The sequence below is a fragment of the Cetorhinus maximus genome, chromosome 1, assembly GCF_964194155.1.
Source record: "Cetorhinus maximus chromosome 1, sCetMax3.hap1.1, whole genome shotgun sequence".
Lineage (NCBI taxonomy): Eukaryota > Metazoa > Chordata > Chondrichthyes > Lamniformes > Cetorhinidae > Cetorhinus > Cetorhinus maximus.
The window spans coordinates 189,435,757-189,454,491 of NC_135879.1; the positions used below are offsets into that span (position 1 = coordinate 189,435,757).

General features: G+C 43.8%; 1 protein-coding gene across 2 annotated transcripts in view; it reads right to left on the reverse strand.

Moving 5' to 3' along the window:
• The window catches only part of pdzd2 (PDZ domain containing 2), a 631,303-nt gene that overhangs the window by 559,509 nt on the left and 53,059 nt on the right, over positions 1 to 18,735 (reverse strand). Inside the window, exon 1 of one of the 2 annotated variants that reach the window (XM_078551149.1) lies at positions 666 to 712. The exons of the other annotated variant lie outside the window; for it this stretch is intronic. The gene's annotated coding sequence lies outside the window, so the exon portion shown is untranslated. Of the gene's footprint in view, positions 1 to 665; positions 713 to 18,735 lie in introns of those variants that run through there. 2 annotated transcript variants of the gene reach the window in all.

An 18,735-nucleotide genomic window follows, 5' to 3' on the forward strand; every position in this document is an offset into this window, starting at 1 on the left:
ATTCCACTTTACAGCTCTTTGTGGTAATCTGATGTGTAATATACCTTTAAGAAGAATGTTAAAATGGCAGATCACATGATTTTAGTATCCAATAGCAGAGTAGCGTGGGCTACCTCTGTAGTTAGTAGTCTGTAGTCAATAGATAGTAGTTGTAATAGCGTAGAGGTAGAGTTTGAAGTGTTAGCACATGTTTAGTTGCTGCTGAGTACCTTTGTAAATAAAAACAGAGCTTCTCCCTATGAAGTGTCTGTTACTCAACTCTATCATTAGTACCAAATCGGCCATCCCTTACAATAAGTGTGCAAACAGGATCCAACAGACTGGAGGAAAAACTCAGCAGGCCTGACAGCATCTGTGGAGAGAAAGACAGAGTTAACGCTCAAGTCCATATGACTCTTCTTCAACAAAGTCATACGGACTCGAAATGTTAACTCTGTCTTTCCACAGATGCTGTCAGGCCTGCTGAGTTTTTCCAGCATTTTTTGTTTTTGTTTCAGATTTCCAGCATCTGCAGTATTTTGCCTTTATCCAACAAACTGGTGACTAGGATCCAACCAACTGGTGACTAGGATCCAACAAACTGGTGACTAGGATCCAACAAACTGGCTACGAGGATTAAACAAGTTAAATAGAAGCAAGCAGGAGAAATGAAATCGGCACTGTACCTCGCGCAACAATTGTAAGTAGAAGTTCCGTTCAATTCGTCGAAGTAACTCTCTCACAGCATGCTGCAATTCAGAAGAATTTTGATCCAGCAACGGACGATTGGTCCGACTATATTGAGCGTCTCTTGTTCTTTTTCCAAGCAAATGAGATTTCGGGGGAAGAGAAGAGGTGGATGATCGTCTTAAGTACATGTGGGATAAGACTTATGTCTTGATTCAAAGTTTGACAGCACCCAGTGCCCCAGACTCGAGAAATTTTGATGAATTAGCGGACCTGGTGAAGGGCCATTACCAACCAAAGCCCTCACTAATGATGCAAAGGTTCAAGTTTAATTCAAGAATTAGAGCTCTGGGGAATACAGTTGCAAGCTATGTGACAAGCTTGAAGCAATTAATGGAGCATTGTGAGTTTGGTTCATCCTTAAACGATATGCTTAGAGATCGTTTGGTGTGCAGTGTGAATGAGGACACGATTCAGAAGCGATTGTTATTTGAAACAAATTTGGATTTTAAGAAGGCGCTAGAGATTGCACTGGCAATGGAAAGTGCAGTAAGAGATTTGAACGCCATACAGGGCACACAAAATGGTGCTGTCCTCCACTTCGGGCAGGAAGCCCCAGCCAGAAAGGGCGTGAAATGCAATACTCCACTGAAAGGTGGAAACAGCCCCCGCTAGCAGGAAAATGAGAAAGAAACGACTCAGCAGCAAAAACAAGGAGTAATAGCAATAGAGGTGGAACTAAACAATCCTTTAACAATTGGCATTTTTAAAAAATAGAATGTTTTTATTTTCATAAAAATGGTCACATAATGATACAGTGTAATGAGAGAGTCAAGCAGACTTTTAAACAAAAGAAAAAAACAGTGAGATCTACAATGTAGAAAAGCTCGAAGCAACAGATTCAGATATTTATTCGTTGTATAACTTGAAGGTTGAAAGAACAGAACCAATCTATGTAATAGAGAAAGTGAATGGTAGACCTGTTAGAATGGAAGTGGACACAGGAGCTTCCACTACAGTAACTGGGGAACATACCTTCAAATATCTGAGTAATGGGGAACATCAATTAAATTTGGAAGAAACAACTGCCCAATTAAAAACATATGTGGGTGAAGGCATCCAAGTCAAAGGCATAAGTACTGTAACTGTTAATTATGGGAGCCAATCGGTAAAGCTGCCCTTGATGGTAGTAGCAGGTGAGGGGCCAAGCCTCCTAGGGCAAGCCTGGCTAAAGGAGATCAAGTTGGAATGGGCTGAAATTTTCCAATTGAGAGCAAGTGGGTTACCAGAGCTACTACAAAATCACGCCACAATCTTCAGGGACGAACTTGGGACGATCCTGGGGCTGCAGGCAAAAATTCATGTGGATCCAGAGGCCATACCCTGAATCATGAGGTCCAGACCAGTACCTTATGCTTTGAGAGAAAAGGTCGACACCGAATTAGATAGACTAGAGAAACTGGGCGTTATACAACCCATGCAGTTCTCAGAATGGACAGCGCCCATTGTCCCTGTCCTTAAACCCGACCAGAGCGTCTGTATTTGTGGAGACTACAAACTGATGGTTAATAAAGTAGCTAAGCTAGACACCCCATACCAAAAATTGAAGACCTGTATACCAAGCTGGCAGGTGGAACCACCTACACAAAACTTGATATGAGTCATGCTTATCAGCAATTAGTTAGATAATGCCTCCCGGGAAATTGTCACAATTAATACCCACAAAGGGTTGTGCCAGTACACGCGATTGTCTTTCGGCGTCACCCCAGCTTGCGCCATCTCCCAGAGAACAATGGAAAGTTTACTGCAGGGACTGCCTTAGGTTGTAGTCTATTTAGATGATGTTTTGGTGACAGGGTACACTGAAAAAGAGCACATGGTAAACTTAGGAGAAGTCTTAAAACGTTTCTTGCAGGCTGGAGTGCGTTTAAAAAAAGAAAAGTGCACATTCCAAGCGAGGGAGGTAATTTATTTGGGTCACTGGGTAGATTCACAGGGCCTCCACCCAGTTGAGGAGAAAGTGAGAGCCATAAGAGAGGCACCTGCGCCAAAGAATACTTCAGAACTCAAATCTTAGGAATGATCAACTATTATGGACGGTTCTTACCAAATTTGTCTACAGAACTGGCACCTCTGCATTATCTACTCATAAAGAACCAACATTGGTCTTGGGAGGCCCAGAAAGAAGCTTTCAAGAAAGTCAAATAATTGTTGCACTTGTCCAACCTATTAGTACATTATGACCAGAAGCAAGAATTAGTGTTAACTTGTGGCACATCCCCCTACGGGATGTTTCTACCATCTGATGGATGATGGCACGGTACGGCCTATTGATTACGTACCAAGAATGCTCATCAAAGCGGAAAAGGGTTACTCACAGATAGAAAAAGAAGGCCTGTCAATCATCTTTGGTGTTAAGAAATTTCATCAGTACATACACGGGTGCCATTTTATTATTGTTTCAGACCACGAGCCATTGCTAGGATTGTTCAGCGAAGACAGGGCTATATCAGCCATAGCCTCGGCAAGATTACAATGATGGGCTTTAATCCTGGCAGCATACGAGTATACTTTCGTACATCGGCCTGGTAATCAAATTGCAAACGCCTATACACTTAGTCGTTTGTCTTTACAAGAAAAGGATGTGGAAGTCCCAGTTCCATTTCTTAGATTCATCACCTGTATGCACTCGACAGACCAGAGACTGGACAAGTAGGGACCCAATCCTATCACAAGTACGAGAACAAATATTTCATGGTTGGTCACAAGAGCCTGTATCTGACAAAATGAAACTGTACTTCAACAGAAGGCATGAAATAACCAGCCAGGATGGTATCTTATTGGGAGCAAAGTAATAGCACCTCCAAAGGTAAGAGAGCCATTGCTAATTGAACTATACCGCACATCCAAGAATATCCAGAATGAAGACTATAGCTCGCAGGCAGCTACGGTGGCCTGGGATGGATGGTGAAAAACAGAGTTTAGTGAAGAATTGTGTGCAATGTCAGCAATTGCAAAAGTTACCTTCAACAGCTCCATTACACCCTTGGGAATGGCCAGGAAGACCATGGGTAAGATTATACATTGACTTTGTAGGACCTTTCAGGGAAACAATGTTTCTGCTCATTGTTGATGCCCACTCAAAATGGATGGATTTTATTAGGTGAAAATTCCAATGTCTTCTGCTACAATTGAGGAGTTACGTCAAAGTTTTGTCATTAACGGACTACCACAAGTGGTCGTTTCTGTTAACAGCACGGCATTTACGAGTGCTGGGTTTCAACTGTTTATCAGCCTCAACAGTATCACTCATGTACAAACTTCACCATACCACCCTTCCTCAAATGGCCTGGTCAAAAGAGCAGTTCAAACGTTCAAGGCTGGCATGAAGAAATTAACAGGAGGTTCCTTAACAACCAAGCTAGCATGCTTTCTTTTCCATTATAGAGCCACTCCTCATACAACAACAGGTGTCACAACTCCAGGATTATTGATGAAACGCCATCTCAGGATGAGGTTGAGTTTAATAATGCCAAATTTAGGGGGGGAAAGTGGAAAAGAGTCAGGGAAGTCAGAAAACTAGACACCACAGGCATAGTCGTGAGAGGAAATTTACCGTGGGAGAACCAGTATACACGAAGAACTTCGGAGAAGGACCAAAGTGGTTATCGTGTGAAATAAGTGCGGTGACTGGACCTCTATCTTACCACGTGGAGGTGGAAGGCCAAGTCACACAGAGACATGTGGATCATTGAAGAAAGAGAGAAACTGTGCACCAAGTGTTCGCGACTAGGTCAGCGTTTCCTGTTGAAAGAACTCAAACCAGTTCAGACACATCTGTTGTTCCTTCAGAAGTGAAGGATACAGATCTGCAGATGCCCACCAAGGCACCTGATGTTCAGGCAACTCCGGAAAAGGAGGTTCCTGACAAGGCATCTGAAGCTGTAGAGCTGAGACGTTCTACACGCATAAAGAAACCCCCAGAAAGACTGAATCTGTAAATTACTTATCAGTGTAAATACTTTGCTATTTTGAGAAGATTGAAAATGTAAATATAAAATGTATTTCTGAGTAAAGGGGACGAATATAGTAATCTGATGTGTAATATGCCTTTAAGAAGAATGTTGTAATGGAAGATCACATGGGGCGGAACTTTCCCACGTCGGGGGGGGGGTTTTGTGTGGGGGCGGGCGGGAGCGAGCGCGAACATGGTTGGCGCCCCTGATTGGGTCCATACCGCCATTTTATGTGGGCGGGCCAATTAAGGCCCGCCCAGCGTGACACTCGCCCGGAAGCTGTGCGGGCGGGAGGGGGGGGATTCCCTGAGTCGGGGCCACAGAGGTGCTTCTGGGCGATCAGTTTAAGGTTTTAAAATTTAAATAAAGGAAAGAAAATCTTTTAAAACATGTCCCCTCATGTGACAGTGTCACATGAACTGGGACATGTCAATGAATCTTTTTAATAATTTTTATTAAATATTAAAATACTTCATGAAACCTCATCCCGCCCATGGATGAGGTTTCATGAAAAATGCAAAGGCCGCCTGGGCTATTCACCCGCCCGCCAACCTTAAGGTTGGACTAACAGCTCATTTAATTGTTTTAATTAGTTTTTAACAAGCCTTTGACAGTTCAGTGGGTGCGCAGCCAACTTGGCTGTGCGCCTGCTGAACTGAAAATCTAAATGACGTGCGGTGACATCAGGACGCCTGCCCAACGTCACTGCCCGTCATTTTACGTGCTGGCGAGCAGGCCCCGCCCCCACTCGCCAACCGGAAAATTCTTCCCATGATCTTAGTATCCAATAGCAGAGTAGCGCGGGCTATCTCTGTAGTTAGTAGTCTGTAGTCAGTAGTTAGTAGTTGTGGGAGCATAGAGGTAGACTTTGAAGTGTTAGCACATGTTTAGTTGCTGCTGAGTACCTTTGTAAATAAACACAGAGTTTCTACCTGTGAAATGTCTGCTACTCAACTCTATCATTAGTACCAAATCAGTCACCCCTTAAAACAAGCGTGTGAACAGGATCCAACAAAATGGTGACTAGGATCCAATATTCTTGCTCCGTAGCCTGGTAGCCCATGCATGCCTAAGTACTTTTCAAATGCAGTGAAAGTTTCTGCCTCTACCAGCCTTTCAGGCAGCCATGGTAACTAAGGGCCTTAGAACTATCAATCTAATGGTGCTCCTTTGAACCTTTTCCAGGAACTAATTCTCATACAAAGTACATGAAGGATTACCTAGCAATAAAAGCCACGTTACATTCCAAAATAAACATGATACAAGTGACAGGAATGTTTTATATGCAGCATTTACACATTTATCAGAAAAGTCAGGATCAGCGTGACATTTTAAGTGAATTTACTGATCCCATGTTCTTTGGGCCAGCCAATAAGTCTTGCTGATAGCCTAGTTGATGAATTTGTAGATATTTTGCCCAGCAGCAAAATTTTTATTGCTGAAAAAGGAGACGTGCTATTGCAACACAAACTCATGAATGGGCCTAAGGCCACCACTTTCGGTCCTGAAAAGTGCCCAGTTTAGCTCAGCTTACCCTGGAAGGGCAAGTGTGTCTCAAAAATCTGAGCAACAGATGAAGCTAGCCATTGCACTGTGCTTGTCAGGAAGATATAATAATTCTCATAACGTTATTGGAATTTATTGTAAAATAAAGGTATCTGTGTCTATATGTGTCTCTCGGCGTGCATGTGAGATTTAATTAGATTAAAGGCAGCCAGTCTGAAGGCTTTGATGTAAACATGGCTAACATGGGGAAGTTTAGAAACATAGGTGTCAAAGGGAATATGTGCATTTGTAAATAAACCAGACTAGATTGTTTTCAAAGGAGGAGTGAAATGTGCCACCTAGCCAGGTGAAGTTTAGAAACAGTGTGTTTATTTTTCCCAAAGTAAAATTTAGTGCTCTGAGAGATTTTTATTATCAGAAAGATAAAGTCCAAAGACATAGTGAAACAATGGGAATTGCATTCAAAGGGGAAAATATATATAAAGTAGTGAAGGTTGTGTGTAAGGGAAGGCAATTTTAAGATCTAACAAGTGTGAAAAGCTTTCAGCATCAATGCCTCAAGCTGCTGTTTTGAAAGAACTGAAGTTAAGAAAGCTTTGAATTCAACTGGTTCAGGGTATTGTGTGTCACCTTGCCTCGGTCTTTTAAAATCTATGTGTCTTACTGTTGCTTTAACAAAAGTGTAAGTGGGAGTCAGATTAAGTAGGGGATTTAGAAGTTATCATAGTAGTAATATGTAGATCTATGTATGTATTTAAAGTCATTCCTTCTATTAATAAATGTTTAATCTAGTTTCGTAAAAACCTATAAGACTTGATGGTCTTATTACTACTGAATTCAAAGCACGCACCTCGAAATTTATACAAATTGCAAAACAAGTTGTGGCAGTTGTTTCAAGTTTCCCTTTGGGATTTGAACAACTCAGCATTTACCATCGGCTGTGCCATAACATAGTTGGTGGCATGTCCAGAATATATTTGAAATTCCTTGATTGGGCTGAAGTTGGTGAATCTTAAGGTAATGAGTATGAGAAGCACTTTGAATTCAGGAGTTGGTGTGAGATTTTTTTGAACTGGTAAGGCTGCAATATGGCTTTGGCAGTTGCTCAGACTTGTCTAGGAGTTGGAGTTATAAATTTGGCTGGTTTACAAAAGGTAACTAAGTTAATGGAATTGATTGGATAAATTGCAATTGGGGTTACCTGTAGGAGTGAAGAAAGCAGATACAATTGAAGGTATAGCACAGCATTTAAAGTTGGAAGTGATACCTGACACTAGTGAGTCACAGCTAGAGGTAGTGAGGCTTCAGCTAGAAGAGGCTTGAATTTGAACAAGCAAAGGAACTGAGAAAACTTGGGTCATATGTCCCAATGATTGGTGGATTGTATCAAACAGCATGTCTCTTCAGCTGTTCGCAACAGCAACCATACTCGACCAGCTTGTACTTGCAAAACTCAGAACATAGTGTCCAACATTAGATGTGACTCTACGATTGGACAACACTTACTACAAAACAATCCCGATTGTGCTAAGAATTACACAAACAACCAATTTAAGATTATCAGTCAAGCTCACATGTGGCTCACTAATGTGTGCTAGAAGCTACATATATTCACACACAGGGCCCTGTCCTTTGCAAACAAAAAGAACATGTCCATGCATTGAGCCATTTTCAACTAAATAAATGCTTGGGGGATAGCTATTTATTCCCTGCTTCATTCCTCACATAATGCCTTGACTAATCAGAGTCAACTTGCCTGGTTTGAATTTAAACAACAGCATGGCAGTTAACTATTCCCTGGTGCATTCTCCACAGCAACACCTCTACCAATCAAAGTCCACTTGCCAACCGATCAGCACCCTCTCCTCATGCAGTATGAATTGCTGTTCCCTTTGACATTTGATATTCTTGCATCTGTCCTGATGAGCACAAGGTGAAAATCTTTAACAGCATGCCTCTTCTATCAGCAATACGCAAGTTCTGTACAACCAAGTGACTAAAAATCATATCTAATGTTACCAACTTTACCAAGTATTACTGAGATAATAAACATGAAGCTCTGAATGATAAATTTAGGTACAGTCAGAAATGTTGTGACTTCTTTAATTGTTGATTCATCACCTGATGCTCTCAGGAAACAGCAGCAATTTTTATTATTTCATTGTAAAGAAGCATGGCTTAGGTTAGCAGACCTGAATTCCATCACTGTCACTAATAAAGAGATGGTTGTTAATGGCTGGACACAGAATCGTCCCACATTTTCACAAGGTGCGATAGCAGGTGGGACGGCCGCAACGTCAGCTTTTCACACCAACCAAAACCCACCGCATTAATTATGCATTCCCAGGAAAAGTGCTGTTTTGATGGCAGGGGGGCTCCGATTCACCCATCACGCCATCACCGCGCCGCTTCATCACGCCAGGCGCACACCTCTCAGTGCTTCCAGCCCAGGAATGCTTCAAAGAAGACAAGGCCCCAAAAGGCAAGAAGACTGCAGCCCCCAAGTTTAGTGACGCATTCCTCTAGCACCTTTTGGACACCGTGGAAGTCCACTGTGATGTCCTCTACTCACACTCTGGCTGCAGGAGGGGCAGCAACATTACCACTCCAGCTTGGTAGGTGATGGCAGTGGTGATCAGTGCCAATACTGCACAGAACAGGTTGGCCATCCAATGTAGATAGAGGATGAATGATCTCATCTGTGCCTGCAGGGTAAGACAACCATCTCATCACTCTAAACCCACACACTCAAGCCCATCACACATTCACTGGCATCTCACTCACTGCCAGCTCAAGGGACAGTGCCACTCACTCTTTCACACACACCTTCCCCCTTCCCCAAACAAGCCTTAGTCCTGCAGCCTGTACAAAGCCACCCCGCCTTACGGCTGGGCTGGTAGGTAGGGGCCTGCTCATCAGCCCCCCTAAAAGTGCTGTGGTGCTGTCTGCGAAGCCTGCCCCAATGACTGCGAGTGCAGCCCGAAGCAAAGTCGGCAACAAGCCTTGAAGCAAAGTGCAGCTCGCCAGGTGCACGTCACTTATGTGCAGTTGTGAAACACGTCAAGTGTGCAATTACGCCGACGTGGGTGGACGATCCAGCGTTGGGAGTCCGACAGGCTAACCTTACAATGATATGCAGATGTATTACAATGAGGTTCCCGATGTCCGATGGTAGGAAACGCAGCCCGCCATCGATGGGCTGAACGGACGATCACAAACTGGTTTGCCGATGTCATGAAACCGATTTTTGGCCTTCATGCCGTATTGTCCGCTTACACCACTGAGCATGTCCGTCGCCAGCAGGCACGGAAAAATTCCGCCCATAGAATGGTTACAGCACAGGAGGCCATTCAGCCCATCATGGATATGCTGGCTCTCTGAAGGATCAATTCACATAATGCCACTCCTCTGTATTTTCCCCATAGTCCTTCAATTTTTTTTTCAGATAATGATCCAATTTACTTTTGAAAGCCTCAATTGATCCTGCCTCCAGCAAACTCTTAGGTAGTGAATTCCAGATCCTAATCGCTTGCTGCATGAAAAAGCTTTTTCTCAAGTTGCCATTGCTTCTTTTGCCATTTACTTTAAATCTGTGCCCTTTGGTTCTTGACCCTTCCATCAATGAGAACAGTTTCTCCCTATCTAGTCTGTCCAGAACCCTCATGAATTTGAATACCTCTATCAAATCTCCTCTCAGCCTTCTTTTTTCCCCAAGGAGAACAGTCTGAACTTCTTCAATCTATCGACGTAGCTGAAATTCATCCCTGGAACCATTCTCATAAATCTTTTCTGCACCCTCTCTAATGCCTTCACATCCTTCCTAAAGTGTGGTGGCCAATGCAGGCTGCCTGCATTGCCAAATAGAAATCCCAATTGGCACAAAAACAGAGCCTTCATAGGCCTGTTATTAAATCTAACAACCTCATTTGGCTACCTGCTGCTTGCCGGCAGGCAGTCAATCTGGCCGCCCTCATGTATAATGGCTCAGGATCAGGATATGGCAGGGAACCGGCATGTAGGCCAGCAATGCCAAATTGTGTGTCCGCCCACTTCCAAAATGGACCCCAACCCCTTTTTTTTAAAAATCACAGCCATGTGTGCAATATGAGCTTTAAAACAAACAGTGATCTTACATGGCAAGAAATAGCATCAATGAATTCAGGTTCAGCTGTTTGATCTACAAAGTTTGTCAGCACTGTGAATCTAAATGGCAGTACATATTGATGGTCATTACATTCCCAGCTCAGTCTGTTGCTGTTTCACATGCATCAGATATTATGGAAATGGCTACCATGAAGCAGTTCCTCATTCCCATTGATGCTACCTTCAAGTATGTGCACAATGTAGTTAAAGAACAAGCTGCAAAGTATTTATAAAGATTGATAGCCCTCACACAAGAATTATCCAGCAACACAATTACAAATTCTGCCCTTCCAAACTTTGCTCCTATCTGGAGAAAGACTTTTGATCCATAGATAATTCTGGAGTAAAATACTGGTTCTTAACACATCTTACACTGTGGCACTAGCGAATGAATCACCTTGGTTGGATGCATGATAGGCTACAGTGAGATGATGAACTTAATGCCACAAATTGGTTCACTTTACCAAGTGAATATCCATTCGAGGAAACATAAAAGAGAATCCAAAATTCTTCTATGGGCTTATAAATAGTAAAAGAATGGTAAAAGGAGGAGATAGTGGGTGGTGATTATCTTTCACAATTCTATTGATTCTGGAAAGGTTATGGCAGACTGGAAAGTAGCAAATGTAACCCCACTATTTAAGAAGGAAGGGAAAGAGAAAACGGAGAGTGACAAACCTCTTAGTTTAACATCAGTAGTAAAGAAAATATTAGAATCTATTATAAAGGATTTGATAACTAGATACTTGGAAAATAATGAAATGATTGGGCAGAGTCAACATGGATTTATGAAAGGGAAATCATGTTTAACAAACCTGTTGCAGTTTTTTGAGGATGTTACTTGTGGCATAGATAAAGGAGAACCAGTGGATGAGGTGTATTTGGATTTTCAGAGGGCTTTCGATAAAGTCCCACACAAGAGGTTAGTAAACAAAATTAGAACACACGGGATTGGGGGTAGTATACTGCTATGGATTACGAGTTGGTTAACAGACTGAAAACAGAGAGTAGGAATAAACAGGTCTTTCTCAGGATGACAGACTGTTACTAGTTGGGTACCGCAAGAATCAGAGCTTGGGCCACAGCTGCTCACAATCTATTTAAATGATTTAGATGTGGGGACCAAATGTAATATTTCCAAATTTGTTGATGACACTAACTACAAACTAGGAGCAGAAGTAGGCCATTCAGCCCCTCGAGCCTGATCCACCAATCAATAAGACCATGGCTGATCTGTTTGTGTTTTGAATTCCACATTCCCATCTACCCCCCATAACCTTAAATTCTTGTTAGGCAAGGGAATCAATCTGCCTCTGCCTTAAAAATATTCAATGACCGCATCTCCACTGCCTTCGGAGGCAGAATTCCAAAGTCTCACAACCCTCTGAGAGAAAAAATTTCTCCTCATCTCTATCCTAAAAGGGCAACCTCTAATTTTAAAACAATGCCCCCTAATTCTGTACTTACCCACAAGAGGAAATATCCTTTCCATGTCCACCTTGTCAATACTGTTCAGGATTTTATATACTTCAATCAAGTCACCCCTCACTCTTCTAAACTCCAGTGGAAACAAGCCCAGTCTGTCTAACCTTTCCTCATAAGACAACTCACTTATTCCAGATATTAATCTAGTAAACATCCTCTGAACCACCTCCAACGTTTTTCCATCCTTCCTTAAATAAAGAGACCAAAACTGCACACAATATTCGAGATGTGGTCTCACCAATGCCCTGTATAATTGAAGCATAACATCCTTACTTTTATGTTCAATTCCTCTCATAATAAAGGATAGCATTCCAATAGCCTTCTTAATTACTTGCTGTACTTGCATACTAACTTTTTGTGACTCATGACTAGAACTCTTAGATCCCTCTGCACCTTGGAATTCTGCAGTCGTCCTCCACTTAAGTAATGCTCTGCTTTTTTATTCTCCCTGCCAAAGTGAACAACTTCACATTTTCCTACATTATACTATCTCTAGGTGGGAATGTGAGTTGTGAGGAGAATGCAGGGAAGCTTCAAGGGGATTTGGACGGGCTAAGTGAATGGGCAGGAACATGGCAGTTGGAATACAATGTGAATAAGTGTGAAGTTATCCCTTTGGTAGAAAAAACAGAAAGGCAGAATATTTCTTAAACAATGAGAGGCTGGGGAGTGATGATGTCCAAATGAGAGTCACTAAAAGCTAGCATGCAGGTGCAGCAAGTGATTAGGAAGGCAAATAATATGTTGGCCATCATTGTAAGGGGATTGAGTACAGGAGTAAAGGTGTCCTGCTGCAATTGTACAGAGCCTTGGGGAGACCATACCTAGAGTATTGTGTACAGTTTTGGTTTCCTCATCTAAGGAAGGATATACTTGCCATAGAGGGAGTGCAATAGAGGTTCACCAGATTAATCCCTGGGATGTCAGGATTGTCTTATGAGGAGAAATTGGGGAGACTGAGCCTGTATTCTCCAGTGTTTTGAAGAATGAGAGGTGATCTCATTGAAACTTACAAAATTCTTACAGGGCGCGACAGGATGGATGTAGATAGGACGCTTCCCCTGGTTGGTGAGTCTTCTAGGTTCTACCAGGGGACACAGTCTCAGAATAAGGGGCAGGCCATTTATGATTGAGATGAGAAGGAATTTCTTCACTCAGATGGTGGTGAATCTTTGGAATTCTCCACCCTAGGAAGCTCAATCATTGAGCATATTCAAATAGAAATTGATAGATTTCTGGATACTAATGGCATCAAGGGATATGGGGATAGTGGGGAAAAATAGCGTAGAGGTAGATGATCAGCCATGATCTGTTTGAATGGTGGAGTAGACTTGATGGGCCAAATGGCCTACTCCTCTCCTATTTCCTATGTTCCTATGAGTTTAGAGACCTAAAGGGAATTTATGTATAGAGGTGGAAGTACTAAATGAGTACTTTACATCTGTTTTCACGAAGGAAGAAGATGCTGTCCAAGCCGTAGTGAAAATGGAGGCAGCTGTGATACTGGAAGAGCTAAAAATTCATAAAGGGGAGGTATTATATAGGCTGTCTGTACTTAAGAGTTGATAAGTCACCAGGACCAGATGAGATCCATCCAATAATAGAGGGAAGTAACGGTGGAAATTGCAGAAAGACTGGTCATAATCCTTCAACCTGCCTTGGACATGGGTGGTGCCAGAGGACTGGAGCATTGCAAATAGAAATATAGAACCATAGAAAAGTTACAGCACAGAAGGAGGCCATTCGGCCCATCTTGTCCATGTCAGCCCAAGGACACCCAGGTGCCCTTTCTAATCCCATCTTCCTGCACCCAGCCCATAGCCCTGCAGCTTACAGCACTTTAGGTGCAGATCCAGGTACTTTTTAAAAAAGTTTAAAGTTTCTGCCCCTACCACCAACTTGGGCAGCGAATTCCAGACACTAATGTTGCACCCTTGTACAAAAACAGGTGTACGGTTGAGCCCAGTAACTACAGGCCATTCAGTTTAACCTCAGTGGTGAGAAGCGTTTTGAAATGATAATTTGAGGCACAATTATCAGTCACTTCGACAAATGTGGATAAATTAAAGAAAATGAGCACGGATTTGTTAAGGGTATTTGTTAATCGTATTTCCTGAACTTGCTTGTGTTGACTGATGAGGTAACAGAGAGGGTTGATGAGGGTAAGGCATTAGAGGGGGTGCAGAAATGATTAATGAGAATGGCTCCAGGGATGAAGAACTTCAGTTACGTGGATAGACTGGAGACATTGGGGCTGTTCTCCTTGGAGAAGATTTGCCTGAGGTGTTCAAAATCATGGGGAGTCTGGACAGAGAGAGAGAAACTGTTCCCGTTGGCAGAAGAATCGAACCAGAGGACACCGATTTAAGGTGATTGGCAAAAGAAGAGAAAAACATTTTTATGCAGCATATTGTTGTGATCTGGAATGCACTGCCTGAGAGTGTGGCGGAGGCAGATTCAATTATGTCGTTCAAAAGAGAAAAATGATTTTCTGAAGAAAAATAATTTGCAGGGCTACAGGGAAAAGTCAGGGAAGTGCGACTAGGTGAGTTGCTCTTCCAGAGAGCTGACTCAGACATGACGGGCAGAATGGCTCCTGTGTTGTAAACATTCTATGAATCTATAACCCTGATCAATGTTTCCCCAACAAATAATATTTCGGTGGATCCCTTAACACAAGAACTCATGCTCTATAGCATGCTTACCTATAATCGTCTACATAATCCAAATAAGAACACAGAAAATACAGAACCCATTTAAAGACAGTCTAATAATTCTCACCCATGACTCCGATCCACCCACCCAGAAATTCTGTGTCCTCTACGTGTGGTGATCCAACAGCTGCTAACCGTGCTGCCCCATTGTCCAGTGCCTTGATCTGCTTCTTACATGTATTTCTGGAAAATAATTTTTTTCAACTTCCTCAGGTTACCCTAAAGACATGAATCATGGAATAAGATAAACTGGAAGCCCTTGCACTGGGCACAAGATTTATTCAATGAATAGACTCCATCATGATACACTTGCAACTTTTCCATTCCTGTACTATTTATTTTGTTCCCTTTACTTGGAATTATTACTTAATCCACTGGAATCTTATTGTATTTGCTGCATTGTTCACCTTTGAAGGATTGCTAACAAAACAAAAACAGTGCATGGCCAAAACTGGGTGGGCCTGAAACTCCTCAGGGGTTCTGATGGGTCTCCCACTGTAAATCTAGGTGGAACCCCTGAAAAAAAATGACTAAAACCCAGTTGTGCCACATCTTTGACATTACTGAAAGTTTCCTGGCTGTCTTGTAAGAGATGCGGTCCTCCCTCCACCACTTACAAGGCAGTGAGACCAGACATATCAGTAAGTGCCAGTACGCCAAATTAATGAAGGTATACAAGCCTTCACCACAGAACATGTGGGTCCTAGATGAGGGTAGAGTCAGGGAGCCTCCCCCAAGGTGAGCCACAAGTCAGCAGAATTTTCCCCGCCTCCTGGAAACAGTTTTGGAAGTGGGGTTGGGGGGGTGGGGGGATGGGTGGGAAGCAGCTGGAAAGACGAGGACAAAGAACATTGAGCCAGCACCCTGATAAGTTCCCACCTCCTCACACTTTCCCCTGAGGTGGGCTCACAGCAACACGGCCGGCAGCAGCATGAATATTCCTAATTAAGGAGCCATTTCATGGTAAGTGTTGCAAAAGCATAGCAATTTTGCTGGTGTCACACGGGCACACCTGGCAAGCGGGAGGAGGTGGCCGCAGAGTGGGAGGTCAAGGCTGTGTTACAGCTGTAACGGATCTAAATGATTCCGAAAGAAAGTGACAAAGCTCCTGTCTTCCCATGTTGCGGCCTTGCCTTTGAGTGGGAAATTATTGGAGATAGTCATGGGCCAAAAGAGGTCTCCATTACTCCCCTGATATTGATGGCAGCTCCAATGTTTCCCTGCTGCTCCAGTTGCTTAGTCCTCAGCAGCACTCCCACTGGTCTCACAGTGCGGGCGGCTGGTCTCCTTTACAGTGGCCGTGTTGTCAGTAGCTCCCGCCTTCGGAATACACATGCCATCCTTAATTGGACAGCTAACATGGGAGTCAACCTACTAATTGGCTGCCTCCCATAAAATTCATCTGGAAGGCATTCTGCCACCTCGAGCGGATTCACAGCCCTAAAACGACCCCAATGTTGGGTGTCCAATGCCCGTGGCAAAATTCAGCCCAGAGTACATGGGTAACCTGAAGTAGCCTTGCATTCATCTGTTCCATCAAAAATGCACGCCCACTGACACCCCACAAGCTTTGCAGCCGCCAGTATTCTGCATTTTCTGTGTTCCAGTCAGAAGCAAAAGTCGCCTCTAAGGAACGTTGTGGACCAAGCTGCTGGCTGCCCTTAATATGGCCACTGGTATAGAGGAGCGGTACTGCAGGTGGGGATGCCAAACGTCATATTTCTTGCACCCTAGAACTTCATGAAACCAAACATATTGTGAGACCAGGTGTACCTTTATAACATGGATACGTGTGGCTTACTTTGGTCCCAGGTTGGCCTCAAGATCTTGAACTCCAATGAAAGGAGTCATTTCTTTGAAAAAAAGGAACAGGTTTCAAAAACATAACCCAAAGTGTCACTGGGGCAGCTCTGTTGGTGGGCATTCCCTTCCCCCTTACATCACACTTTCTGGCTTCTTTTACATGGTTTGTGCCTTAGATGCATCCTAGTGGTGTGGGTACCTGCCACCTTCAGGATAATTACAGAACACTTTCTGACTTCAAAAGCTCAATGGGGTTAGAAGCGGAAGTTCTCAATGAAGCCAATCCCAGGCCAAGTGCTGAGATCACTGTCCTGCAAATTTGCATGGCCATATATTTTACAATGTAAAGTTTTTCATGTAATTTGTGTGTTAATCAAGGTGAGGGATATTTATTCTAGAAAGAGGAACAGCCTCCCCAATTACAGACACCCAGTATCAGCATCAAACACGCGCACAAAACATTTAGCACACAGTAAAGTTTCCTTTACTTTGCCCAATGCGCCTCAGCCTCAAACTCAGAGGGCAGAATTTTGCCCTTGGTGGGCGTGCGGGTCCCACCGGCTCGGCGGCAGGCGGACAGCCGACCCCCACCGCCGAAACGGGGCCCGCCGCCGTTTTGAGTGGGCGGGCCAATTAAGGCCCGCCCAGCAGCCTGCCCAACAGGAAGCGCTATGCGAATCCCCAGCTGTCAAAGTGCGCTCTTTCGCGCATGCGCACGGAAGAGCGCACTGCTCCCTGAGACTAAGTGCTGTCTCAGGGAGATTAGTGACAGTGTACAAAACTTAAAAAATAGAAAAATAAAAATATTATTAATATGTCCCCCTCATGTGACAATGTCACACGAGATGGGACATGTTAATAAATATCACATTACATTTATGTGGATGAGGTTTCATGTATTATCAGAAGCCTGCTGGGGCTCCTGGCCTGCCCGCCAGCCTTAAGGTTGGACGGGCAGGGCCTTTAATTACTTTAATTACCCTGTCAATGGCCTCAATTGGCCATTGACAGGTCGGCAGGCGGACAGCTGATTTCGCTGTCCACCTGCCTTCCTAAAAATGTAAAGGGACCAGGATGACATCGGGGGTTTCTCCCAACGTCATCCCGCGTCATTTTCCTGTCGGTGAGCGGGCCCCGCCCCCAAATTGCCAACGGGAAAATTCAGGCCAGAGTATCCCCTATCACAGCGGTGTAGCATTGGGGAGGCGGTGGCGTAGTGGTATTGTCACTGGACTGGTAATCCAGAGACCCAGGGTAATGCTCTGGGGACCCGGGTTCGAATGCAATAGAAATCTGGAAATAAAAGTCTAATGAAGGCCATGAAACCATTGTCGATTGTCATAAAAACCCATCTAACAACCTTTAGGGAAGGAAATCTGCCATCCTCACCTGGTCTGGCCTACATGTGACTCCAAATCTGCAGTAATGTGGTTGACACTAAAATGCCCTCTGAAATGGCCTGGCAAGCCACTTAGTTGTATCAAACCGCTAAAAGTCAATAAAAAGGAATGAAATCAGAAGAACCACCCAGCATCGACCTAGACACGGGAAATGACAAAGGCAATCCCAGCCCTGTCGACCCTGCAAAGTCCTCCTTACTAACATCTGGGGGCTTGTGCCAAAATTGGGAGAGCTGTCTCACAGATTAGTCAAGCAACAGCCTGACATAGTCATACTCACCGAATCATACCTTATAGATCATACCTTACACCACCATCACAATCCCTGGCTATGTCCTGTCCCACCAGCAGGACAGGCCCAGCAGAGGTAACAACACAGTAGTATACAGTCAGGAGGGAGATGTGCTGAGAGTCTTCAACGTAGACTACGGATCCCATGAAGTCTCATGGCATCAGGTCAAACATGGGCAAGGAAACCTCCTACTGATTACCACTTACCATGCCTCCCTTGCTCCCCCCTTCGGCTGATGAATCAGTACTCCTCCATGTTAAACACCACTTGGAGGATGCACTGAGGGTGGCAAGGGTATAGAAAGTACTCTGGGTGGGGACTTCAATGTCCATCACCAAGACTGGCTCAGTAGCACCATCACAGGCCGAGCGCTAAAGGACATAACTACTAGACTGGGTCTGCGGCAGGTGGTGAGGGAACCAACATGAGGGAAAAACATACTTGACCTAATCCTCACCAACCTGCCTGCCACAGATGCATCTGCCCATGATAGTATCAGTAAGAGGGACAATCGAACAGTCCTTGTGGAGATGAAGTCCCATCTACACATTGAGGACACCCTCCATCATGTTGTGTGGCACTACCACCGTGCTAAATGGGATAGATTACAAATAGATGCAGCAACTCAAGACTGGGCATCCATGAGGCACTGTGGGTCATCAGCAGCAGTAGAATTGTATACCACAATCTGTAACCTCATGGCCTGGCAT